The following is a 27,831-nucleotide window of genomic DNA, read 5'->3' as shown; positions in this document are numbered from 1 at the left end:
CTTCTGCTCCTGGTCATGACTGAGCTTGGACATGCTGCCCAGAATGATGGCAGTCACTTTTCAAGGCAGCTTGAAGACAAGGCGATACCAAGAATGGATGCACGGAGAGTGGGAAAGCCCCTGGTTTCCTTGATGTTGTGTTCTCCCACTTGCCCACGTTTGCTCAGGCCTTTCCTGCCACCTGGAATGCCATCTCCCCATCTCAGTTTGTTTAAAACCTAGCCCACGGTTCAAGGCTCAATTCCAGCACGTCTTCTTCCATGTTGCCTTCCCCGATCTCCCAGCAGAGGGGACTTCTGACCATCCAAACCCTCCACGGCGACATTCTCAGAATGTCTGCATCCAGATCGGACATCTTCCTGCATGCACTGAGGCCTTCTAGAGGGCAGGGGCTGTCTAGCCCATCTTCTGTCCTTCACATGGGACTCTGTTTTATCTGGCCACCTCATGGGGGGGGCAGGGTGAGAGTGGCTGTCCCAGAGGAAGAAGGGTTTGGACTTTTACTGATGCTATTTGCCAACCTGAGAGAGTGTACACTAGAGGTGCTGGCCGCCATATTACCATTAGGTCAGTGGCTATAGCCTGGTTACCTGAGAACATGTTTGACTAGGAATGTCTTCTCCACTCCCAAGCCACTCTCCTGCCCCAGACTCTGCCCATGGGGCCCAGGCAGGGGCACTGAGGTATGTCCCGGCCTTCTCTGCAGCCCTAGCCATGGCTGATGGGAGCTGACAGGAGACCTAAAAACACGCAGCAGCCTGACGCCCCACTAATCTCCGCATCATCTGTGGGTGAATGTTTCCAACAGAAGTGGAAGAGACGATAAAAGGAGCAGTGTTCCTGCATGCAGGAACTTTTAGTGAAGCATGTTTGCATGATGATTCACATCAGCGCATTTTTAATATCCATAAACCCATGCCAGCAAGGATGGGAGCAGCCTCGTGCCAAAGCTTCTGGCTTTGCAAACATTCTGGACTTAGGAGAGAGCGGCCAGTGAGCAGGAAGGCTGGTTGTCTTGCTGGCTGGATTCCTCTGGCATGCTGTGTGCCAAATGCGATGTCCATGCCACACACCCTTGGGGGTTTCCTGAAGCCTCTGGCCCAGCCCCTCAGAGTTGCCACACCTAGACAAAGGCTTATCCAAATAGCCACTCTTGGAGTTTGCTCCCAGGCAAAGTTGTTCCTCACCCAGAGCTAGAATAACAGCTTCCCACTGCTTGATTAATGGGTCTGGCAGTCAAAGGACCCTGCTACCCAATGATGGTGTGTATCCAAGGTGCCAGCCCACAGGACATCCCAGGCATGGCGAGGGGGCAGAGATGATCCAGGAGGCAGTACCTAGTCTGTCAGTCTTCCCATAATGTTCCAAGAAACGTTCAAGGAGCAGAGGTTGTCACCAAGAATAGGAAGACCTGGTCCCTGGTCTCAAGAAGCACAAATAGAACAAAACAAGCAGGACAGTTACAGGGCAGTGTGTATTATGGGAAGAGAAGGGCTTGGTCCCTGAATTCAGGGAGTGGGTTGCTGCCCCCACTGAGGTTATCAGAGAAGATTTTGGGGAGAGGGACATTTGAAGGATGGGCCACATTCCAATGTCGAGGAAGAGGGGTGGGGCTCAGTTGCTGAGGATGGGCAGCCACCAGTTGGGACCCTTGGCTCAGTGCGGGTGTGGGGTTGGGATCTGGGAGAAGGGATGGTGATAAGCGAGGAGAATTCCCAGCCCCAGGGTGGAATGAGGGTGGAAATATAGACTGTACCAGCAAGACTGTCAGCTCCAACAGGAGCTTGTCTAGTTTGGCTCAGTTTGGACACCAGACTCTTTCCTGTAACACACAGGTAGGATCCACCTGGTCCAGGCACTGTATTTAACAGTGTCTAGAGGGAGAGGCTCTTTAGGTCAAGACCTGATGAAGATGACAAATGGTGTAGTTGGGAGATACTGAACACAGAGTGCTATGGGGTTAACTCCCAGTGGCTCAGAGTGAGTTTATGTCAGCACCCAGACCTTCCTCACTAAGCAAGTGATGGTGGCCTTGAACTAGCAAAGCCTACAAAAGAGCTCTGATTTGGTTGGGCCAGGAGGTCTTGTTCCCCCAATTCTGCTGACCCTCTTTGGTCTCTCCTAAGACAATTTATACCCAGATTGCAGCATCTGAAGGTATAAGGAGGTTTATTAATTTATAATTCTTGAGCCCTGCTAATGAGGTTGTTTGAAGTTCCCTCAAGTATGGCATGATCTCAGGGAAGAAAGTGTTCAGGTTCCTGGGTCTGGGCTGGGAGGGGCACCCTGCATGGTAGGCTGTCCTAGACCTCCAGATCATTCAGCAGTACATCCCATCCCACCCCACTCTTGTTCCCACCCCACTAAGTGATGCCCATCTCCTGTGTCCCACTCTGGGTGGAGGGAGGTGAGGAAGTAGGAGGATGGGGCTTGCAGAGCCCATTCTGAATGCTGAGGGGGCACCTGGAGGTCCCAGGGACCTTCTGGGAGGAAGGGGAGGTCCTTTCCTGATTCTTCTTCAGGCACAGTTCAACCACCTGCCTCAGGGGAGGCTGGTGATAGGGGAGATCTGGGCCCCTAGAGAACCCAGTAGCTTTTTTTTCCCCAAGGGCAGGGAGACCCAAGAAACAGCTCTGGATTTAAAGCCTGGGTAACACCAACATTAGCACAAAGTAGTTAATTAAAAACTGACACCAAGATAGTAATGTTTGAAAATTTTGGACTGGAAAAAGGATACTTCTTCTCAACCTCTAATAGGCAAAGTCCTCTCAGTAATAGACTTTCACTGATGCTCTCCCAACTCCATCATTTAGTTTTTCCATTTCCATAAAGACTAACATTTCCCAGCATCTTTCATTTTAAGGCCCTCCAAAGAGTTTATCATGATGTGAATTGTGGTACTACTTATGCTCAGTAGATGCAGAAAAAAAAAAGTATTTGGTAAAGTTCAGCATCCATTCATGATAAAAACCCTCAGCAAACTAGGAGTAGAAAGGAATCTTCTCAATCTGATAAAGGGTATTTACAGAAAAAAACCTATAGTTAACAAACAAACAAAAAACCCAAACCAAACAAAAAACAAAACACCAAAAAAACTCTGTAACATTATTCTTAGGGATAAAATGTTGGACACATTCCTCCTGAGGTTGGAAGCAAGACAAGCGTGTCCATTATCATTACTTATTTCACGTCTGTACTGAGGGGTCTGGAAAGCACAAAAAGACACAGGATTGGAAAGCCAAAGAAGATAGGTCTTTACTTGCAGATGAAATTACTGTATATTGGAAAATCCAGAAGAATCTATAAAACATTAATAATCATTAGTATAATTAATAAGTACATTTGGTAAAACCACAGGATATAAAGACATATAAAATCACTTGTAATTCTATAATCAGTAACCAGCAATTGGAAAATGAAATTTAAAGAGTGATACTGTTTTATAATTGCATCAAAAATTAAATATAATTTATAAAATATAAATTTAGATAAGTCTAAAATGTATAAAAATGTGTAAAACCTCTAAACTGTAAAATAGTCCTGAGAAAACTTAAAGAAGACCTAAATAAATGAATAGATATTCATGGATTGGAAAATTCAATATTTAACAATATGTCAGTTCTTTCCAAATTGATCTATAAATTCAGTTCAACCCTAATCAACTTTCCAAGAGAACGTTTTGATGTAAATATAGACAAAGTGATTCTAAACTTCAAATGGCAAAGCGAAAGACCTAGAAGAGCCGAGCAATCTTGAAGAATAAGAACAAAGTTGAAGGATTTTCACTACCAGATTTCAAGATTTACTATAAAGCCACAGTAACTAGGACAGTGTACTATTGGCATAAGAATAGAAAAATAAACTAATGCAGCAGAATAGAAAGACCCAGTATGTTGTTCCTTGATTTACAACAAAGGTGCCACTGCCATTTGGTGGTGGAAAGGATCATGTTTGCCAAAACTGTTGCTAAAGAAATTGTATACCTGTAGAGAAAACAAAAATAAAAACAAAAAATAAAAACTTGATCCCTACACCACACCATGTATAATTAAGAAAGAGCAGCGACCTCAATGTGAAAGGTTAATCAATAAAACTTCTAGACACCAACAAAGTGAAAAGGCAATCTACTGAATGGGAGAAGTATTTGCAAACAATATATCCAATAGGGCATTGATATACAAAATATTTAACAACTCTTACAATTCAACAGCAAAAAACCAAACAACCCAATTAAAAAATGGGTAGAGAACCTGAACAGACATTTTTCCAAAGAAGACATACAGATTCCTAACAAACACATGAAAAGATGTTCAGTATCACTAATCATCAGAGAAATGCAAATCAAAACCACAATGAGATATCACCTGTCGCCTGTCAGATAGCTATTATCAAAAAGACAAGAAATAGCAAGTGTTGGCAAAGATGTGGAGAAAAGGGAACCCTCATGCACTGTTGATGGGAATGTAAATTGGTAGAAACACCATGGAAAACAGTATGGAACTTCCTCAAAAACTTAAAAATAGAACTACCATACAATCCAGCAGTTCCACTCCTGGTAATTTATCCGAGGAAAACAAAAACATTAATTCAAAAAAATATTTGTACCCCTATGTTCATTGCAGCATTATTTACGAAGATATGAAAATGTGTCTCTCAATAGATGAATGGATAAAGAAGTTATGGTATGTATACAATGGAATATTACTCAGCCATAAAAAAAGAATGACATCTTGCCATTTGCAACAGTGTGGGTGGGCCTAGAGGGTATTATGCCAAGTGAAATAAGTCAGAAAAAGACAGATACCATTTATATGTGGAATATGCTTTCCTATTCCACATATAAATGCTTTCATATATATGCTTTCATTTATATGTGGAATAAAAAACAAAATGAACAGACAAAACAGAAACAGACTCATAGATACAGAGAACAAATGGGTGGGTGCCAGAGGGGAGAGGGGTAGGGGGACAGGTGAAACAGATGAAGGGGATTAAGAGGTACAAACTTCCAGTTAGAAAATAAATAAGTCACAGGGATGGAATGTACAGCATAGGGAGTGTAGTCAATAATATTGTAATAATTTTGTATGGTGACAGATGGTAACTAGACTTATTGTGGTGATCAATTCATAATGTATAAAAACACTGAATCACTATGTTGTACACCTGAAATGAATATAATACTGTATGTCAGTTATAATTCAATAAAAAATAAAAATAAAGCTTCTAGAAGAAAATAGAGACTTTCATGATGCTGGAATAGGAAAAGTTTCTTAAACAGGACACAAAAAGCTCAAAAAAGCATATCTGTCAAAAGAAACCCCAATATTTAAGCCTTAGATTGGGAGAAGATATTCACACTCTCTCTATATATATATATCTATATATATATAATATAACAAAGGACTTATATCTAGAATATATAAAGAACTCTTTTAAATCAATAACAAAAGACAAACAATCCAGTTAAAAAATGAGCAAGACTTGGGGATAGATATTTCTCAAAAGAAGGTCTTCAAATAGCCATAAACCTATGAAAAATTTGAACATCATCACTCATGATGGAAATGTAAATTAAAACCAAAATGAGAAACCTCTTTACACCCCCACCATGGCTAACAAACAAACAAATAAGCAGGGCTTCCCTGGTGGCACAGTGGTTGAGAGTCCGCCTGCCGATGCAGGGGACATGGGTTCATGTCCAGGTCCGGGAAGATCCCACATACTATGGAGCGGCTAGGCCTGTGAGCCATGGCTGCTGAGCCTGCGCATCCGGAGCCTGTGCTCCGCAACGGGAGAGGCCACAACAGTGAGAGGCCCGCGTACCGCAAAAAAAAAAAAAAAGAAAAAAACCCCAAATAAGCAGACATACAAACAATAATAACAAGTTGATCATTCCAAATGCTGGCAAGGTCGTGAAAACCTATACTGCTTGGTAGGAGTATTCATTGGTTTAGCTACTTTGGAAAACTATTTGTCATTATCTGCAACAGCTAAGCATGCATACAGATGGCCAACAATTTTACTCTGAGTTATACATCCAAGATAAAGAGAAGTATAACAACATTCATAACAGCTTTGTTCATAATAGTGCAAAACTAAAAAAAAAAAACAACCCTAAATATCCGTCTACAAAGAGGATGGACAAGTAAATCAGAATATAGTCAGACAAGGGAATACCACACATCAATAAAAAGAGAGTGAAATTTTGATACACAAAACAACATGGATGAATCTCACAGATATTATCTTGAGTCAAAGAACTCAGACGTAAGAGAGTACATGCAGTATGATTTACATGAAAGTCAAAGAAGAAGATAAACTGCTCTGTGGTGACAGATATAAAAATAGGTAGCTCCAGTGGGGTGGAGAGTACTAACTAGAATGGGGCATGAGAGAACTTTCTGGGATGCTGGAAGTGACCAAGATATCTTGATCTGTATGGTAGCCCCAGTGTGTAGACAAAAGTAAAATTCAAGAATAATGGACTAATCCCAAGACTTGAATTTCCCATGACAAAACTCCAGAATGATATTTTTGGGGTGGTCCTCATGCCTGATCATTATTCCAAGTAGATGATCCCATATCCACTGAGAAGTTAGATTGTTTCTAATTATTACAGAGGTTCGTTTTCTTGATTCATAGAAACACACTTCTAAAATGTGAATAGATAATGTCCAATTACACCCCCCCACACACACACACAAAGGATATACAAATTTGTTCCTCCACCTCCTGTGTGAGAATTGGGTGGCTCTGGTTAGAATTCATAATGCCTGACTTTGGGGTGAACCACGCGCAGGGCTCTTCGCAACATTCCTGATGGTGTCATCTCCGTGCATGACCAGCCCCTGAGTGGGAATGAAGAAGGCAGGACAGGAGTCAGACTCCATGGCCTGCAAATGCATTCCTTATGTAAGTTTCCGGTACCTGAAAGCTACACCACTCCTAACAAGAAAGTGAGGGCTGGGCCTCTGAGAAAAATGCCTCTGTGGGAAGAAAAGCATTTTCTAAAAGGATAAGAATGAAGAATGAGAGCACCACCTTTGGGATTGGCATAGACTCAAGCAAATGAAGAGTTTTGTTTACGTGTTTAAAGATTTACTTGCTATCCTTTCAAAGAGGACATCAGAAATTTGACAGGATCTATTAAATTGAAAACTGCCTTCTCCTTCAATTCAGGACTTCCATTTCTAAAAATACTCACTCAAGGGTAGTCACATATATGCACAAGTACGTCCAGGGTTTGTTGGAAAAGTGAAAAACTGGAAAACCCCTAAATTGTTCGTCAATAGGATAATGAAGAAATACATTTTAATTCGTCCATATACTGGAATACTATGCAACTGTGAAAAATAACGGTGTTGGGGTATATTTGATGACATTTTTCTATGTCTACACCTTCTTGTGAGTAAGAAAGCAAGTTGCTGAGCAATGTTAGAGCATGTTCCCAAATGTGCAAACTGTATAATTTATAGTGCAAACTAAAAAAATGCTCCTAAATGTGCAAACTATATAGTTTATTCTATTAATTTTAGTTTGCATATTTGGGAACATTCCCCAGTATTACTCAGCCACTTCTTCCTCACAGTACATAAAACATGTGCACTAAAAATATCCAGTGTTCATGGTAATTGTCTTTGAGGGGTGGGGTCACAGGGGACTCACTTCCTGCCTGATCTGTTTCTACATCCAACGGATGTTTTACAAAGAGTGTGCATTATCATACTTTTGTAATAAAAAGTAAAAAAAATTTAAGTCAGAGGGTGTGATGTGTCTAGGTTTGTTCTTCTTTCTCAAGATTGATTTGGTTATTCATGGTCTTTTGTGGTTGCATATGAACTGCAGAGGTTTTTTTTTTTTTCTGTAAGAAATGGCACTAGAATTTTAACAGGGATTACATTGAATCTATAGATTGCTTTGGGTAGTGTGGCTATTTTAACAATATTAAGTCTTCCAATCCATAAACGTCAGATATCTTTCCATTTTTTTGTGTGTCCTCTTTAATTTCTTTCATCAATGTTTTGTTGAAACATCAGTACACAAGTCTTTCACCTCCTAGCTAAGTTTATTCCTAAGTATTTCATTCTTTTGGGTGCTATTGTAAATGATACCATTTTCCTAATTTCCTTTTCAGTTAGTTTGTTGTTAGTTTATAGAAATGTTAGTGTATGTTTATTTTGTATCCTGTAACTTTACTGAATTTGTCAGTTAGATCTAACAGTTTTTTGGGTGGTCTTTAGGGTATTCTATACATAAGATCATGTAATCTGCAAACAGGGACAATTTTACTTCTTCCTTTCTTATTTGGCTGCCTTTTATTGCTTTTTCTTGACTAATTTCTCTGATGAGGACTTCCAGTACTATGTTGAATAGAAATGGTGAGACTGGGTATTCCTTGTCTTGTTCTTAACCTTAGAGGATAGACAGAATGGTACTGGCATATAGACCAATGGAAGAGAATACAGAGCCCATAAATAAATCCACACACGTATGGCCAACTGATCTTCGACAGCAGTGCCAAGAATACACAATAGTGAAGGGATAGTCTCTTCAACAAATGGTGTTGGGAAAACTGGATATCCACATATAAAATAATGAAATTGGACCCTTATCTTACATATACACAAAAATCGACTCAAAATGAATGAAAGACTTAGACATAAGACCTGAAACTAAAACTCCTAGAAGAAAACATTGGGGAAAACTTTTATGACATTGGTCTTTTCAGTGATTTCATGGACATGACACCAAAAGCAAAGGCCACAGAAACAAAGTAAGCAAGTGAGACTACATCACACTAAAAAGTTTCTGTGGGCCTCCCTGGTGGCGCAGTGGTTGAGAGTCCGCCTGCCGATGCAGGGGATACGGGTTCGTGCCCCGGTCTGGGAGGATCCCACATGCCGCGGAGCGGCTGGGCCCGTGAGCCATGGCCGCTGGGCCTGCGCGTCCGGAGCCTGTGCTCCGCAACGGGAGAGGCCACAACAGTGAGAGGCCCGCATACCGCAAAAAGAAAAAAAATAAAAAATAAATAAAAATAAAAAGTTTCTGTACAGCAAGGGAAATAATACAGGTGAAAAGGCAACCTATACAATGGGAGAAAATATTTGTGAACTGTATATTTGATAAAGGGTTAATCTCCAAAATATATAAGGAACTCCTACAACTCAATATATAAGCAACAAAAGTAAAAACTTGATTAAAAATGGGTTAAGGATTCGAATAGACATTTCTCTGAAGAAGACATACAAATGGCCAATGGTTATGTGAAAAGATGTTCAACTAATCAGGGAAGTGTTAAATCAAAACCACAATGAGATATCACCTCACACCTTCAGGATGGCTATTATCAAAAAAAAAAAAAAAAAAGACAAGTATGGGTGAGGATGTGGAGAAATTGGAACCCTTGCACACTGTCGCTGGAAATGCAAATGGTGCAGCCACTATGGAGGATGCCTCAATATTTTAAAAGTAGAACCAGTAATCCCACTTCTGGGTATTTACCCAAAAGAATTGAAATCAGGATCTTGGCAAGATATTAGCACTTTTATGTTTTCCACAGCACTATTCACAATAGCCAAGAAGTGAAAACAATCTAAATGTTCATTGACAGGTAAATCAATGAAGAAAACATGATATATATATATACAATGGGACATTATTCAGCCTCAAAAAAGAAGGAAATTCTGCAATGTGTGACGACATGGGTGAACCTAGAGGACATTACGCTAAGTGAAATAAGCCAGTCACAGAATGACAAATACCGCATGATTCCACTTATATGAGGTATCTATCGTAGTCAGATTCATAGAATCAAAGAGTGGAATGGTGATTGCCAGGGGCTTGAGGTGGGGGGGAAATGAGGAGTTACTAATCAACAGGCATAAATTCGCAGTTAAGAAAGTTCAATAAGTTCTAGAGGTCTGCCGTATAACGTTGTACCTATAGTCAATAGGTCAGTCTTGTACACTTAAAATTTTGTTAAGAGGGTAGTGTCATGTTTAATGTTCCTACCACAATAAAAAAGCACACAACTTTTGTTTTTAAGGGACAAAAACAGGGAAAGACAGCATAGGTGGCCCCTCTTCCCCTCATCTGAGGTCTCTGGGGGTTGGCAACGTGGAGACCCTGGCCGATGACGTCTGACTGGGAGTGTCCAGTTAAGTGGGGGGAAGGGTGATGGCTCCCTCAACCCCACCCCTGCCATCCTCCCACCTACAGAGGGAAAAATAAGAACCAGAGGCCCCAGGCCCTCCCGGGAGGTCTGGTCCTGACAGCTTCCTCCTGGAACAATGAGCTGACACTGGATAGTCTGCAATCACCCGCCAGTTATTCTTCCTGTCGCAGCTCAATCAGCTTGTCAGGGCCTGGGAAAGGAGGTGGGTCGCTGGATGTGCAGGTTCCGGCTGGACAACCTCAGAGCCCCTAAATGCATTCCAGCTCCCCAGGTTCTGAGCCAATTGCTTTGCCAGCCTGTGTTTTAGAGGGATGTTAAAAAAAAAAAAAAAAAGGTGGCCAACCGAGCGAGTTGGTTTCAATTTCCTTTGCGTAAAGATGTCATGTGTTGTGTTCACGCTGGTGGTCTCCAGTGCTCGGGTCGCTGCAGTCACAGGCTTGCCGGGAGAGAAGGGGTGACTACTGGAGAACGCCCGCCTCGCACCGCAGTGTAGGCTTCCCTTTCCAGGGCTGAGTTAAGCTTTCACGTCATTCTTCCCAAGTCTCCGTCTGCTCGTGCTGGTTGCTGGAGACAGGGACACAGTCTCTACCCTCCAAGCGCTCAGAGCTGAGTGGAAATGAGCATGCGCAATAGCAGGGGTGTGGGAGAGTGGGATGGGAGGGAGGGCAGGTGCCTGCCTCTCTAGTTAGTGGGACAGAGCTCTGGAGGGGCACAGGACCCCTAGGTTGTAGGCCTACATCTGCTACTTTTTATCCATCACTGTGCAATCTGAAACGGATCGCTTACTTTCTGAGGGCCTCCGTTTTCACCTGTGTAAAGTGGGAGGAAACCCCCTGTTCTGGCAACGCTCTAGAACCATTCTGAGGGGCAGAAACCAGCTGTGAAGTTGCCTGGGAGAAGGGGGTACAAATGTGGCTTAGGTGCTGATGTTTATGTTTGTTCTGTTTGCTGCTGCCAGTGATCCAAAGGCTATGACTTTGCACTTGGAGAAGCCATACCTTGAAGTTCTTTGTTTCTCTGAGTATACCCAGAGTCCCCCCAGATCCCCAAGACCACTGTCAACTCTAACACAGCCCTGCTGCCCTTCACGATGAAGGTATGGGTGGGTAGTGCTGGCTGGTGGCCCGGCTGTCCCGATTGAGCCCTCCTGGGAGCAACTGGAGCAAGCCCACTTGAGTTCAGGCTTGATGGTACCCACCAGAAGGACGGAAGCTGGGAGAGGGCTAAGAAGGGGCTTTGCTGTTGTACAGAATGAGTCCTAGCCTGTAAGTCTCATAGTTTGTAGTAGAGTCTGTGTTTGTTTCCCTGTTCCTCTCCCCGCACCTTGGATGAGTATTAGAATGTCCCTGCCTGGATGTAGCACTATTACAGGAAGGTGGAGTTGGAGGGTCACAGAATAAGCAGGGTGACAGGATGAGGACAGAGGCACCCTGCTAAGGGGGTGAACCTCAGGTCACAGGGGTCAGGAGGCAGGGGCTGGCTGTCCTCCCCAGGACACTATTCTCCAGCCACTGGAACCCATGCACTTGTGCCCTACACTTTTCTCATCACTTTTCTCTCTCTTCTCCTCACCTCTCCCTTTTCTTTTCCTTCCTTTTCTTCTCCTCCCTTCCCCTGTCTTTCTCTCTGTCTTCACTCAATCCCAACTCTGCTCAGGTATCCCATCGTCTCCAGGTGCACCCAGCCCAGAAGCAGCAGTGCAAATTTCTGTTCCCATCTTCATTCATTACTAGCATATTGTTTTTTACATCTTTGATCATAATTATAACAACCACCTTAAAATCCTTGTCTGCGAATTCCAACATCTGGATCTCCATTAATTGTCTTTTCTCTTGCAGATTGATAACATTTTCCTGTTCTTCATATGTTGAGTAATATATTTTTAATTGTATCCTACAAATTGAAGGTGTAATATTGTGGAGCGACTGGATTTTGTTACATTCTTATGGAGAGTGTTGATCTTTTTTTGTTTTAGCTGGTAATTAACTTGTTTGGATTCAAACTGCAAACTCTTTTTTCTGGGGCAGCAACGCAAATCTCACTGAGTTCTTTTGTCCCCAGCTGGGCAGCTTTGAGCTTGCTCCATGAATGCATGGGTCAGCAGTCACCAGAGGTTTTGAGAGAGTTTATGTATAGAATTCAGGGCTCTTTGTCTTCAGATCTCTCCTTAGAAAGGAGATTCCCCTTTCACTTTCCAGCAGCTAAGGTGTCCCTGAGCTTTATTCTTTGGTTCTTTAAGTCAGAGAAACTGTGCATTTTCTATAAGAACTTTGGTCACACCTCAGGGTGCTTACTGCTGAGCGTCTGTTCAAGCTGACCTTGAACTGTCTTCAAGCTAAAAACCATAAAAATGGGAAACAGCCTGTGTCCCATCCCCCTCTTCCAGATGCCAACTCCCTTCCTGAATCTGCCTGCTTTTGCTCACTCTCCAGTGCCTTTAGATAGTTGTATTTTTACTTTTGTCCAGAGTTAATAGTTATTATCACTGGGTCCAATAAGAGTTCACTTGGCCATATCAAAGGTGGAACTCCTATTTTTCTCTTTCACCATTTTTAGAATGTGGCCTTCTTTTGAAAGATTGTCTCATGGTTGCAAGATGACTATGGCAGCTCAAGCCATCGTATCAACATTCCAGGCTGGAAGGAGGATGAAAGAGGAAGGGCAACATGTGCTTTCCAGCTGCATCAGCCACCCTTTAAAGGATATTCCCATAATTCTCCCCCAGCACCTTCCATCTACATCTCATTGGTCAGAATTTAATTGCAAAGTTATGAGTGAAATGTAATTATTAAGCTGGGCACATTGGTATTCCCAACAGAATTAGAGTTAACTTAGTAAGGAAGGAGGGAGAATGACTCAGGAAGGCAGCTAGAAGCTATCCCATTTCATAGGTATATTACGAAGAGTAAAAACGTTAATACACGTTCACTGCTTAGTGCCACTCCTGGAACATAGGAAGCGCTCCATAAATGTTGGTTTTAGTATTGCTCCAAGTTTCACAATAGACATAACCCAAGACACAATGGAAATCCTAAAGAGAGACACCTAGCCCAACTAGGAACGGAAGGGTGACAAAGAAGACCTCCTTGAGGTAGTGGCACCTGAACCAAACCTGAAAGACTGACCAGGCAAGAGAGGAAAGGAGTTCCAGGCGGGAGGAACAGCTCTGAGTAAAAGCTCGGCAGTGAGAAACGGCCTGTCGTGTGCAGGGATATTTCATAGAAAGTACAGAGGGGTGAGTGAAAAGGCGTGAGAGGGAGTCAGGACTAGGACGTGGAAAGGAGCTCGTTCAGCTCCAGTGTCCAAAAAAGTGCCCAGCACATAATGGGAGCTAATTTTTTTTTTTTTTTTTTTTTTTTTTTTTTGCGGTATGCGGGCCTCTCACTGTTGTGGCCTCTCCTGTTGTGGAGCACAGGCTCCGGACGCGCAGGCTCAGCGGCCATGGCTCACGGGCCCAGCCGCTCCGCGGCATGTGGGATCTTCCTGGACCGGGGCACAAACCCGTGTCCCCTGCATCGGCAGGCGGACTCTCAACCACTGTGCCACCAGGGAAGCCCAGGAGATAATTTTATATGTGGTCAGGTAGCAGCCAACTTGGAGAGCGCCTGTGTGTGCGCATGCGCATGTACCCACACCCACACTCACCCGCACATGCCTGATTTACCTAACCCTGCAGGCCTCCTGTGGGAGAGAAGCCTGGTAGGAAACAAGCCCCGTGGCCCAAGTACTGCAGAGCTTCCCGTCCCTGGGCATTCAGGGCAGAGGTGCAGAGCTGTGGGCTGGGTGGTCACTGTGGCCCACTGAGAGAACAGGACCCTCACCGCCCATCCCCATAACTCTTCCCAAAGATGGGGGCTTTCAGAAACACGCTTGGCAAGTTTGGTCAAGCAGGAAGACAAGGGCTGATTGTGTGGGGAGGAGGCGAGGCTGGGGCGTGCTGCCTGGGGCTCTTCTGGCCTTCCCCTCCCACCCTCACACCAGCCCGGGGCTGGTCCCCCCAGGGCCCGTATCCTCCCGGCTGTGGGTCTGGGAGGAGTATGAGCGCCTGGGCACCAGACGTGCTTGGGGCCGTGGGTTTCTTCTCTGATTCTGCGCCTGCACTCGGGGACAGAGCATCCCCATAGCATCAGGCAGGCACTTCTGTCTCATTCTCTTGCTGCTGGAAGCTTCTCCTGGCTCATAATCTCTGTTTCTCCTGACTCCTGTCTGTGGTGCTTCCCCCAGTTCAGTTCAGTTCAGTTTACATTCATTGCACAGCTGTCAAGTGCCAGGGTCCTGTCCTGGGCCTGGGAGAGCGCTGCCTGGGATGTGTGGTGTGTGCGTATGTGTGTGTAGGGTGAGGATTTGATATTCGATATTAGAACATAGTAGATCTACCCTGTCTTCCTTTTTACTGTGGAGAAACATTCTATGTTATAGCTAAACTGCAGTTTGGGCCATTCTTTGTTCACGGGTATTTAGCTTGTTCCTGGGATTTTGATATTCACATAATGCTGCAGCAGCATGCCCGTATGTGCCCCCTTCACACACTTGCACGTAGGTGAATGGCTTGGGGCCAGGAAGTGAGAGGGGAATTCCGGGGATGCCAATGGCAAGTCACCCTCCCAAGCAACTGCATCAGTTTGCATGCACGTGAGCTGTGACTATCCCAACCCATTTCCTCAGTTTCCATTTTCTCATCAATGCTTGACCTTATCACATATTTAAAATGTTGTCTGTAGAATTATGTCCTTATTTGCTTGCCCCCTACACTCAGAGTCCCCTTGAGGAGGCTCTGAGCTCCTCAAGGACAGGGACTATTCATGTCTTGCTTAACTTTGATTTAGATTTTTTAAAAATTCCATTTTCTTTCTCAATTGATTTAGGAAGTTTAACTCTCATTTTGGTGGTTACTCTTGAAGTTTTTTTTTTTTTTTTTTTTTTTTTTTTTGCAGTACGCGGGCCTCTCACTGTTGTGGCCTCTCCTGCTGCGGAGCACAGGCTCAGCGACCGTGGCTCACGGGCCCAGCCGCTCCGCGGCATGTGGGATCTTCCCGGACCGGGGCATGAACCCATGTCCCCTGCATCGGCAGGCGGACTCTCAACCACTGCGCCACCAGGCAAGCCCACTCTTGAAGTTTTAACAGGTATCTTTAATGCTTAAAGGTAATCACCTACCTTCCATCTTTCATGCCTTACTTATTCTTGTCCACTAATTCATTTCCAAATTTTTCTCAATATGGCCATTATTATCATGTAATAGAATAGATGCTGTTTAGCTTTGCCTGCATGTTTACTGTTTTCTTTGTTCCCAGTTCCTTCTTGTATACAAGATCTTCTTTCTTCTTTCATTTTCCTTCTTCTTTTGGTCTTTTAGAGAAGACATATAGTTGTAAACTCAGTTCTTTTTCTGAAAGGCTATAGTCCTTTAATTCTTATTTTTACCCCAGCTCTATTAAGGTATAATAGACAATTTAAAATCATACCTATTTAAGATGTACAACTTGATGATTTGATATACATAAACACTGAAATATTCACCACTATCAATCTAATTAATATATCCATTGCATAGCTATTATTTTTGTGGGTGTTTGTACATGACGATAACACTTAAGATCTGCCTTGTTAGCAAATTTCAAATATACAATACAATATTGTTAACTATAGGCACACTGTTGTACATTAGATTTCCAGAACTTAACTTGCATAACTGAAACTTTGTACCTCTTGACCAGCATCTTCCATTTCTCTCTCCCTCCCAGCCCCTGGTAACCACCATTCTGCTCTCTGTTTCTGTGGGTTTGATTATTTTTAAATTTCACCTGCAAGTGAGATTATACAGTATTTGTGTTTTGCATATGGCATATTTCACTTAGCATAATATCCCCTAGGTTTAACCATGTTCTTGCAAATGGCAAGATTTCCTTCTTTTTTAAGGCTGAATAATATTCTAGTGTGTGTGTGTGTGTGTGTGTGTGTGTGTGTTTGTGTGTGTTTCTCAAGTCTTCTTTGTCTATTCATCTGTTGACAGTATTATCCTCTTATTCTTGAGTGAGAGTTAAGCTGAGTTTAGAATTCTAGGTAGGTAGTTCTTTCCCCCAGCATGTTGAAGATGCTATTCCACTGCTTTCTGGCTTCCATTGTTATAGTTGTTGGTCTGCTTGTTGTTCTTTCATAAGTAATCTGTCTTTTCCCTGTGGCATTTTATTTATTTATTTTTCCCCCAACCCTCACTTTATTTTTTAAAATTTTTACTGGAGTATAGTTGATTTACAATGTTGTGTTAGTTTCAGGTCTACAGCAAAGTGAATCAGTTATACATATACATATATCCACTCTTTTTTACTTCATTTCCCATATAGGCCATTACAGAGTATTGAGTAGAGTTCCCTGTGCCATACAGTAGGTCCTTATTAGTTATCTATTTTATATATAGTAGTGTGTATATGTCGATCCCAATCTTCCAATTTATCCCTCCCCCCACTAACCCCCTGGTAACCATAAGCTTGTTTTCTACATCTGTTACTCTATTTCTGTTTTGTTGATAAGTTCATTTGTACCTGTTTTATAGGTTCCCCATAAAAGTGATATCATATGATATTCATCTTTCTCTGTCTGACTTACTTCACTCAGTATGACAGTCTCTAGGTCCATCCATGTTGCTGCAAATGGCATTATTTCGTCCTTTTTTATGGCTGAGTAATATTCCATTGTATATATGTATCACATCTTCTTTATCAGTTCATCTGTCAGTGGACATTTAGGTTGCTTTCATGTCCTGGCTAGTGTAAATAGTGCTGCAGTGAACATTGGGGTGCATGTATCTTTATGAATTATGGTTTTCTCTGGATATGTGCCCAGGAGTGGGATTGCTGGATCATATGGTAGCTCTATTTTTAGTTTTTAAGGAATCTCCATACTGTTCTCCATAGTGGCTGTACCAGTTTACATTCCCACCAACAGTGTAGGAGGGTTCCCTTTTCTCCACACCCTCTCCAGCAGTTATTGTTCGTAGATTTTTTTGATGGTGGCCATTCTGAGCAGTGTGATGTGAGACCTCATTGTAGTTTTGATTTGCATTTCTCTAAAAATTAGTGATGTTGAGCATCGTTTCATGTGCACATCTGTATGTCTTCTTTGGAGAAATGTCTATTTAGATCTTCTGCCCCATTTTTTTGATTGCGTTGTTTGTTTTCGATATTGAGCTGCATTTCCATGTGTCATTTTAAAAAGCTCTTTTCTATGTCTTCTTCAATTTCACTGTGATGTGTCTACATGTGAATTAATTTTTACTTATCCTGCTTGGATTTCTTGTGATTCCTAAATCTGATGACTCATGTCCTTTAACAAGTTTGAAAAATTCTTGGCCGTCATTTCTTCAAAGATTACCTGTCCCTAAATTGCATCTTCAGCAACTCCAGTTAGACATAATTTAGACCTTTTCATTTTATCCTCCATGTCTTTTAGTGTCTCTTTTATTTCTCATTTATTTGTATCTCTCTGCTACACTGTAACATTTCTTTAGATCTGTCTTCTGGCTCAGGAATTCTCCATTCAACTGTTTAACCAATCCACTGGGCTTTGAATTTCAGTGATTTGAATATCCATCTTAAGAAGTTTTATCTATCTATCTATCCATCCATCTATTTATCAACCAAATAAACCTGGTCATTTTTATTAGTCTCTGCTTGGGTTTCCAATTCCTTGTTTTACTTTGTTAAACATTTAAACTTACTTATTTCGTATTTTGTACCTAATCATTCCAGTGTCTCAAGTCCTTCTGGGTATAATTCTACTCCTGGTTGTTTCTGATGATTCCCACTTACTGTCCTTCATGTGTCTTACACCTGATTCTGATTGCAAGCTCTATTGACCACTCTAAACCTGGAGGGAAACTACGGGGCCTGGACTGATGGTGTGCTCCTCCAGAGGGAATCTGCTTTTGCCTCTGCCAGGTGCCACAAAGCACTGCTGGTCTGGGACCACTTTAATTTCTTGACTTGGGGTTTCCTGGACCAAGCAGATAGTATAAATTTGACCCCAGATCTGTGGAGTTCAGGGCTATGGTTATGAATTGTCAGCAACTTTATTCCTTTATTTTTCCTTTTCCCTACTTGGATCCAGCCTAAGATCAAATCTTGGACCTAAGTTATCTTGTCTCCCTTTGATGGTGGGCAGATTTTTTTCCAGTTCATCTTTTCACTGAGGGTGTAGCCCTTCAAAGACCCTCCTCTGTGTATGGGAGAGGAGCTGGGCAGAGGATCCGATCACACATATGCCTAAGGCCTTATCTTAGGTCTTGTGTCCTCTGTTGCCAATAAACCCTGCCCTGAGGTTCCAGTGTCCTGGTGTCAGCAAATACCTGGGAGCTGCCCTGGTGCAGCAACTGTCTGTCTAGGCCAGAGGCCTGTCTCCTCTTGACCTTTGACATTTGGAGAGTCCTCGTTTTACTCCAAGTTCAGCTCTGTATTTAAAAAGATTGTGTGATGTATTTCATCCAGTACTTATTTTTTAAAACCAGATATTTGTTTGTTTGTTTTTAGAATGTTGAATCCATAATACGTGCAGTAGCAGGAATCCTTATCAGGATTTTGAAGTAAGAGTAGGAGTTCAGGACTGACCATGCCACAGTCTAGCACTCACCCATTGCATCTGTAATTGTTTCACATTGTGGACATGCTGCTCAGCCTCTCAGCCTGTTTTAGCTCTTTGAAAATTCCTCAGACTTGGTGCCGGGTTCTAGGACAAGCATGGCTTCCTGCTGCAGAGTGTTTGCGTGGCTCAGCCCGTGCGATCCCGCCCCAGGCTTCTCTGCCTGCATTTCCACTATTGGCTCTATTACCATCACTATTGCAGGGGATGGTAAGTATGTGGCCCCTCAGCACAGGGACGTATCCTTATAGCTTGGCTGACTAGCAAGTTTCTGCCCCCGCTCCGCCTCCTCTGACTTTCTGAGACATGGACCTTAGCCTTAGGACCCTGCGTTCCTGCCGGAATGCCTGCCCTACCACCTTCCCACACCTGGGAACCAGGCTAGAACCTGCTGTAGCACATGAGATGCATGCTTGGAGATTTGTTTTCTGGGACTGGCCCTTCTTAGAACCCTTCTAGAAAAGAGATCTGCTCATCATCTATTAAGACTTTGGTGTGAACGAGCTTATCTGACAGTTTAATGATGGTAACAGCCAGAGTGTACCAAGTTCCCACAGTGCAGTAAGTGATTTTTATTGAGACCCCATACTGAGAACAGAGATGGGGAAAGATCACTCCATAGATCAAGATATGGCCTAGAGTCCATGGCTGGCCAAGGGGGTACTGGATGGGTTCTAAGGTGTGATGGGGTGTATGAGAGTCCTGAGGGCTTGGAAAGGGAAGTCATCACTGGCAGGGGAGAGGGACAGATAGACATTCATCATTCAGTCAGTCAACAAACACTCCTGGAGCACCTACTGAGCGCCAGGTGTTGTGCTGGGTGCTGGGGATACAGATTAGAATGAGGTCTGGCCTCAGGGAGCATAGAAGGGCCTGGCTCAAGGCAGACCCCTGCACATCACCCAAGAACATCTACCCTAGCCCCTCACTGTACAGATGAAGTAACTGAGGCCCAGAGAGGGGAGGGAACTGCCTCCAGGTTGCACAGCAAGTGCTTTTATCACAGAGATAGTGAGGATGGCCACGAGGGAAGAGAATCTAAAGTGAGGGGGACCCTGTTTCTCTCCACGTCCCTGGAAATCACCTGCCCACTAGGTGACCTGGCCAGTCACAGGCTCTACTCTTTCAGGGTCCTGTGGTAGGTACCTCTGTGGCTCCCAGAGACTGCTGGGGCTGGGGTGGGATGGGGAGCCCTCCATTTCCCCTCATTCCCCAGGCAGGGAAGGCTGCTGGCCGAGAAGTTCCTGCCGCAGCATGGGGAAAAGGGGGTCCTCTCTCTCCCACCCCATCAGAAACCCATGGGACACAGCCGACTTTGTCAGACCCCAGCTGTGGCTGCCTTGGGCTTGCTGGGAGGTGCTGGGCCTGGGAGTAAGGCTCAGGACGGGCTGACACAGCCGAGAGGAGATAACTTCAATCTGTAGCCTCAAGATTGAGGGAGAAATGTAAACACGGGCTGCTGGGCCAGCAGCCATGAGGATGGGGGGGCGGAGGGCACCCTGCTCACTAGCGCTTCTTGCCGAGCTCACTTTGAGGGGAGCTCCCATTGATTTTCCATGACCTGGTCCCTCAGGGATGTGAGGGGGCAGCTGCTTTGGCTCCCGAGGTCCTTTTGGGCCAGTCTCTCCACCAGTTAGCCTAAGTGGGGAGGGTTCTGGCCAGACAACCCTAGCTGTGTTTCACAACTAGCTGCGAGACATCCTTCAGCAAGGCACTTGATTTCTCTACACCTCAGTTGCCTCATCTGCAAAATGGGGATGAGGAAACATCCCCCAGACAAAACTCAAAAGAGACTGTCCCTTTATTCAGAGCTGAGAGTGAAGCTTCAATGAGATAACGCGGCTCAAGTGTTTGACGCCGGTCCTGGCGCAGAGAAAACGCTCAGAGACAGTAGTTAGTTATTGGTTGTGGTGGCTGTTACCGTTAATTAATTAATTTGACCCAGTTCAGCCTGGGTCCATCTCCCTGCCTCCTTACCCCCTCACGTGGCTAACTCAGGCTCAGCCTTCAGTATATAGGTGTTCCCTCCCACAAGAAGCCTTCCCTGATTTGCCAAGGCTTGATCATCTCTCTCCCCACTCCCTCCACTGACCGCTCACCCTCTTCCCATGCTTCATTATAGCATTTATCAGAGACCATTGTCACCATCAGTTCCTTGCTCTGTGCCTGAACCCGGCTATGTGCTCCTCAAAGCAGGACTGGGCCTTTTCCCATCTCTGGCTCTTCAGGACCCGGCACACTGTAGATGCTCATTAGATGTTTGCTGAATGAATGAATGATTGTGAGTTTTAACCATATGCCTGATGCTCAGGCACTTTGGGCTGCCCCTCAGAGTGTGGGAAGGGAAGTTCTTAGCCCATGGCTGAGAATCAGTGATGAGGAAATCACAGGTCAGCAGTGCAGAGTTCTGTATATGTGGGTGTGTGATGATGATCACTGACATCTACTGAGTACTTACCGTAGCTGGACACTGGTAGGTGGATTTAATCTTCAGCCCACACCTATGGGAGGCAAATATTATTTTTCCCATCTTGCAGATGAGGCTCAGAAATTTTTCCCATTTTGAAATAGAGGCTCAGAGTGGTTGAATATTTTGCCTAAGATCACCCAGCTTGTAAATGTGGGTGCGGTCAGGATTTGAACCCAGGTGGAGCACCTCCAGGGCTAATGCTCCCAGCCCCTCACCCTATGACCCCCCAGGCCTGTGAGTGGCATGTGGCCAGGTGGGCACACCCGTACACGACTGTGGCAAATCTCTCCTGGGTGGCCCCTTTCATCCTGAGTGAGCTGTAGCTCCGAGCAGGTCTTGCTGCTGGGAGCGGCAGAAAGGAAGAAACTGCAGTTTCACGTCCAAGTGACAGAAGAAGGTAGGCTAGAAGCCTTATTATTCACGTGAAACCGTGAATAATAACCAGCGGGGCCTGAGAAGCCATCCGCCTGCCTCTGGGGACACCTAGTGAGGCAGGTGAGTTGGGAACCCTCAAGCCTGCAGACGTGAGGACTGCTACGGGTCTGAGAAGTCACAGCTTGATACCACATATTTATTTTCTGGCTAATTTTCACATTTTTTAGGTACTGTATTCCTGGCGACCCCAATGACGTGCTAAGAGGCACAATTCTTCAAGCTTTCGTTCTGTTCGTTTCTTTTTTCCAAGCTATGGTCAGAATGATTTTTCAGAAATTGGTGAATGCGCTTTGGGCAGAGGAGAGGTGCCCATGTGTCTTTGGGGTGCCTCTGTTTGGGTGTGTATCTGTGTCCCAGTCAGGACAGCCTCTGTGTGCACCTGGCTCCACATCCCCTGGCAGGCGCTCTGACGTTATTACTCAGGAAGAAAGAGGCTTCCTTGATGTTGATTGTCATTTGTTTGTTCGACGAGTGTTCCCTAAGAACTTGCTGTGTGCCAAGACTTGTGCTGGGTAGTAGGGATGAAATGGAGAATGAGACCCAGGTCCTGCCCTCGGGAGCTGAGAGTTTAGTGGGAGAGGCAGGCCAGGGGACAGATGATGACCGCCCAGGATGGAGAGGGCTGTGCTGGCGGGGCGTCCAGAGGGCACTCTGCGGAAGAACTCCTAACGCAGCCTGGAGAGAGAGAGCTTCCTGGAGGGAATGGCAGCTGGGTTGCCAACCCAATGGGCTGGGTTTTGAAGGACGCATTTAAGTGGGAGAACGCTTTAATGGCTTGTAGAGAGTATAAATGCCAGCAGGGAGAGAGGGTCAAGGGTGTTCAGGAAACACTAAGTAGTTTGGTTTGGATGGAGAGTCGTGTGTGTGTGTGTGTGTGTGTGCGCGCATATGCGTGTTTGTGTGTGTGTTTGTGGATGTCACTGTGTGTGTGTGCATTTGTATATCAGAGAAGGTAGTGACTGCAGAGTTACACTGAAAATGTCTATTTACATGTTTTCCGTGAAAAACTTCTATGAAGTATAATGTCTGAAGAACATTTCATCATTCACATTTTAGTGTGAACAAGTTTATATGTTTCTTTCTCGAAGAAGCTTAGACCCTTGAAGGAGCACGGGTGCCGAAAGACAGGGCAGGACACCCAGTTCACAATCAGTCATGCTCCCCGCTCTGTCGCGTTCCATGCAGCTCTCAGAATCATCCAGGAACCTGTTGATATATTCAGCCTGTATCCCCTCCGAGAGGTAATAATCTTGACATCTGCCCCGCACTGCAAGAAGCTGAGAAATCTGATATTTGTCCCACACTCACCCCTGGCTAACCCTGTGGGGAGGAAGAGACCCTCCTCATTCAGAGGCGTGGCTTGGGCAGGCCCTGAGGGGCCAGAGCCTGGCTCGGAGGGACTGAGGGGGGCAGGGCTGGGCAAGCTGCTGGCCAGACCACCTGGGCCCAGCCCCTGCTCACTCTCCCTGTCCCCAGACCTTGCCATGATCCCAGCTGTGGTACCCTCCTTTGGACAGATTAAAACCATAGATCACCCCATTCAGAGAAGGCTCCAATAACCCAAACCATGGAGGCTCCAAAGAAGGGGGTTGTGAATTGTGGGGTGAAAAGGGCACTTTTCGGGGGGGAGAGAGGAAAGCACTGGCAAGAGCTGTTGTGTCAGTGGTGTGTGTCCTGCCTGCAGAGGGAGGGCCTCAGGGTAGACTTGTTCAGTGGGCCTGCCTCCTGAGCAACAGAGCCCCAGGCCTCTCCACCCACTGGCCACTGGATTGGCTAACTGGCCAACTGCCTGGTAGGCCAGCTCTGGACAACACTGGTGGACCCGCTGCAGGCAGGTCTCTGGGTGGGGACTTGCAGGTATATAGCCTCTTGGAAGTGGCAGAAACAAAACCTCTCCAGCATGGAACTGGCTCGGTCAGGACCTGCTGGTTTGAGCTCCTGGGATGGCAAGCCCTCTCTCAGAGCAGAGCTGAGTTTCTGAGGGGGCTAGGGCTCAAGGCCAGGCCCTGAGCCACTGAGGGAAGGGACCTGAGGGTGAGGACTGTGGACAGTGTGTTCCTGGCCAGCCAGGGCGCCTGCTTGCTGGGGACACAGTGGAGGGTTCACTGTCAGGTGGGACCATTGCAACTCACCCATGAAGAAAGTGCTTTGGGTTCTATATTGTATAGGATACCTGTGCACTGTCCCTTTTCATCCTAGAGCAAGCCTCAGTTGAATTAAGTCACTCCGAAAGGGGACTTGCCCAGGGCACAGCTAGGAACTGGTGAAGGCAGGTTTTTGAACCTAGGCCTAAGCCCATTGCCACCCCATCCATTGTGAATCTTTGCTTCTAAGGGTCATCTGCAGGCATTCAAAGGCTGGCTGGGACACTTTTATGCAGAGTGAACTTGGGCAGATGACTTAACTCTGCTGTGCCTCAGTTTCCTCATCTGTCAGGATATAACACTGACCTATAGGATCCCAGTGCGGCTCCACGAGGTAACACACGTGAGAGCCTGAGAGAGGGCCAGGTGACTGCAACTGCTCACCAGTGGTGGCTGCTGAGGCTGTCGGCAGTCCTGCTGAGGTCATCCCAGATGACGGAAGAGCACGTTGGGGGCAGATATGGCCTTGAGCATCCAAGGCCTTAGACCGAGGAGTGCAATGAGCCTGGGCTCTTGGGCCTCCCAACACACTCATTTAAGTCCCAAGGATGGCTTAGATGCTGGGCCCCATCAGCCACTTCTCCAGAGTCGCTCACCTGTTAGGAACAGTGAAGGCAACTGAACACTGAGTAAACACTGTATGGCCGGGAGCTGGGGGTGGCTGCTCAGGGGCTGGAGACCACCTGAGAGGTCAAGAGGCACCAGCGAAGGTCGTTCTGAAAGGTGGACATAGCGTAGTTTATATCGAAGGAATATTCTCTTACATTTCTGTGTTGGGAGAGTGGGCTGTCAGACCCAGAATGGTCTGAGAATGGGTAATCACGCATCCTGGGGACCAGCACAGTCCCGGGTATGCATGTGGTCCTAGAGTAATTCTTATCAGTGCCCCCTTTCACTGCTAAAAGTGTCCTGATTTGGATAATAAATTATCCAGTCACCCTCTTCTGAGCCACAGGCCAGACTTGCTCCACCAGAGCCCACTACCCCCTGACCGTGAAGGCAAGTTGGGAAGACTCCCTCCCTCCCTGGCAAGGTCTGCTCCTGAGGGGCTACCAGAACCTAGGCTGGTGGAGCCGGTCTGGGAGACTTCCATGCACGGTCGCAGCACTCGGGAGCCTGGGTAGCACCCCCTGAACCTGGAAGGCAGGGACATGAGGGGAGAGACAGAGGATGGCCCAGTCCTGCTGGCTGCATGGGGCCTGGGCTGGCAGCCAGATACTTTGTCGCCCGGGATGGAGTGGAAGATTTTAGCTGAAAGAGATATGAGATACCGGTCTGGCTTAACTTTTCCGTTTTCCTGAAAATAATGAGAGCAGCAATCATGACTACCTTTAACTAAGTCCCAAATAAGGACTAGACATATATGTGTGTGTGTGTGTGTGTGTGTGTGTGTACAAAATATCTATGTACTCTATATAGCATATATATATATATATATATATATATATATATAACACATTTCTTTAAATAGTCCAGTGATACGGGGTGCAACAAAGAAGGGAAGGGCCACTTTTCATGTTACAGCACTAGTAAGCGGTCAAGCAGCATCAGACCCAGGTCCATTTGACCTCGGAGCCTATGTCCTTTGCTGTTCAGCCCACCATCCTCTGTGCTTCGGGACCGGCCCACCGCTTGCACGACCCTGCAACCCAGGTTGGGCTTGGAAGATTCGGAGCCAGGGGAGGACGAGCTCGCAGGGGTCCTGTCTGTCCGTTGCCCTCCCCCGGCCAGCTCCACCAAGGAAAGGCCAAGCTTGAGGCCACATGAGGGGTTCCCGAGCTGTCTTTCATCCGGTCCCGCGGTTATTTGTTCAGCATGCAGTGCAAATTTCCCTGTCTCAAAACATGGAATCTGGTACAGCTTTGCCTGGATCAATGTCCAAGCCCTTTCAAGTTCTGGAGAAAGTTACTCCTCTCCAAAGTTCAGACCTGCCAGACTCAATAACTCCACAAAAATGCTTGGATGAAAATTGCTCCAAGCAATCCCAGCGGAAAGCCAGCACCTCACCCCTTGTTTAAAGTTATGATCCTTATCATAATTAATTCAATAAAGAAGTAATGTGCTTCAACCTAGGCAGAGAGAATAATTTTCTGTCCTGACTGGTATAAACTTTCAGCTAGGGACATTTAAACTCTGGGTCCGAGCTCTCTCAGCAAGTAATAAATTGCAGACCCAGGCAGGGCTGCAGAACCCCGTTTAAACTGCGGTAAATAGGCCGCTATTGAAGAGAGGAAGATTTGGATTCGGGTGGGCAGCTCCAATAAATAGCAGAGTGTTGTTTATAAACCCTGCAGTCCCGGCTGGCCTCTGCCTTGAGATAGGCAGTAGCATTTGCTTGGTGAAAGCACCAGAGTGTTTGATCCTTGCGCTCAGAGGATCCACCTTGAGTCTTGAATCTAAAAATCCGTTTCCTTCCGTAACTGAAAGGTGGGATTAGCCTGGCTTCTAAACAGACGAACACTTTCTTGAGTGGAGATATTGACTTGGAGACCAAGCCAGTCCACCCCGGAGCTTCATTTCCTACTTGTTCCTTGGAGGTGGAAATGATTAAAGTTGCTTTTGGATTTGTTTTGAACACGTTCAGAGTAAATAAGGCTCCTGTGTTGTCCCAGAAGCCCATTAGGTTTACAGAAATTATGAGTTTAGCCATCAAAGTCTCTGGAAACAAGTAAAAATAGAAGGAAAGTCAGTTTTCATCCAAACAGCCTTCAGATTGCATATGATGGGAAGAGATGAATTCAACATCCATTGTTTTCTGAAAAATAATTCAGTGATGGGGAGGCAGGGTTCCTTAAAGTGATTAAATCTGGGAACATCAAGGCGGTTGTCTGACTCCTATTCTTTCGTTCCTGGCTTAAGATTTTGGATACCTCCTTTGTGAACCGACAGCAAGCATGCATTCCAGAACTCAAGAGGGCCTTTCTCGTCAATTTCGTGGGTTGAAAACAATTGTGTTATCCGCCCACATTCCCCTCCATCGGCTCAAGCTTGCGCAGAGATGCCCTGTGACAAGGCTCACTGCTGTGGTAACCATTCCAAACCCCGCAGCCTTGCAGGGCGCTATATCCAAGACAAATAGCCGGTTCTGGAGAAGTGACTGAGCATACTCATGGATATTAGCCATCAAAACACACAAAATACACACACTAGACAGCCTACACTCTTTTTATATCATAAAAAATGCGAAGGGCTGCCCCCGGAGAGGGAGGAGAACAGCCTTTTGAAACCTAGATAGATGGAGAGGAGAATCCAGGCAGGAGGATGGGGCAGCTAATTAAACATGTGAGGTCTGGGTACCACCTCTTTACATCCTTTCTGGGGCACGGAGAAATAGAAATAAATATGTGGATAAATAAAATAATAGTAATGATTGCATGCCACAGACGTCGACCATTCTCTGTGGATTTGTAAAGAAACAATGTAGTCGTCCTACCTCTATTGGCATCACCCATTCAAGGCACAGAGTGTAAACCTTGAAGCTGAGGTTGCTTCAGCTCCTGACACCAGATATTTCTGGTGATGGTGCCTCAGGGTCTTTTCTTTCCGATCAGTGTTTTTTAAGTGAAGGAAACATACAGGTCATGATTTGTAGTGCTGGATACTCAATTAAGAGATAAAAAGAGTAGATGCAAACTACTACATTTAGAATGGATAAACAACAAGGTCCTAATGTATGGCACAGGGAACTATACTCTATACCCTGTGATAAACCATTATGGAAAAAAAATATAAAAAAAATAATGTATATATGTGTCTAACTGAGTCACTTTGCTGTACAGCAGAGATCGGCACAACATTGTAAATCAACTCTCCTTGAATTAAAAAAAAGAGATAAAAAGAAAGACTGACTCGACAATAGGTAAGTACTCAAGGCTGCTTATTGGCCGGGTTCTGCTTCTAAACATCCCACTCTGAGCACTCCAGGCCCTTTTGTGGTCCAGTTGGGCCCCCTAAATGGCTTGGATGTCCGT

Source organism: Mesoplodon densirostris, chromosome 5 (genome assembly GCF_025265405.1).
Source record: "Mesoplodon densirostris isolate mMesDen1 chromosome 5, mMesDen1 primary haplotype, whole genome shotgun sequence".
NCBI classification, from domain to species: domain Eukaryota; kingdom Metazoa; phylum Chordata; class Mammalia; order Artiodactyla; family Ziphiidae; genus Mesoplodon; species Mesoplodon densirostris.
Note: the sequence above shows the minus strand (reverse complement) of the source record.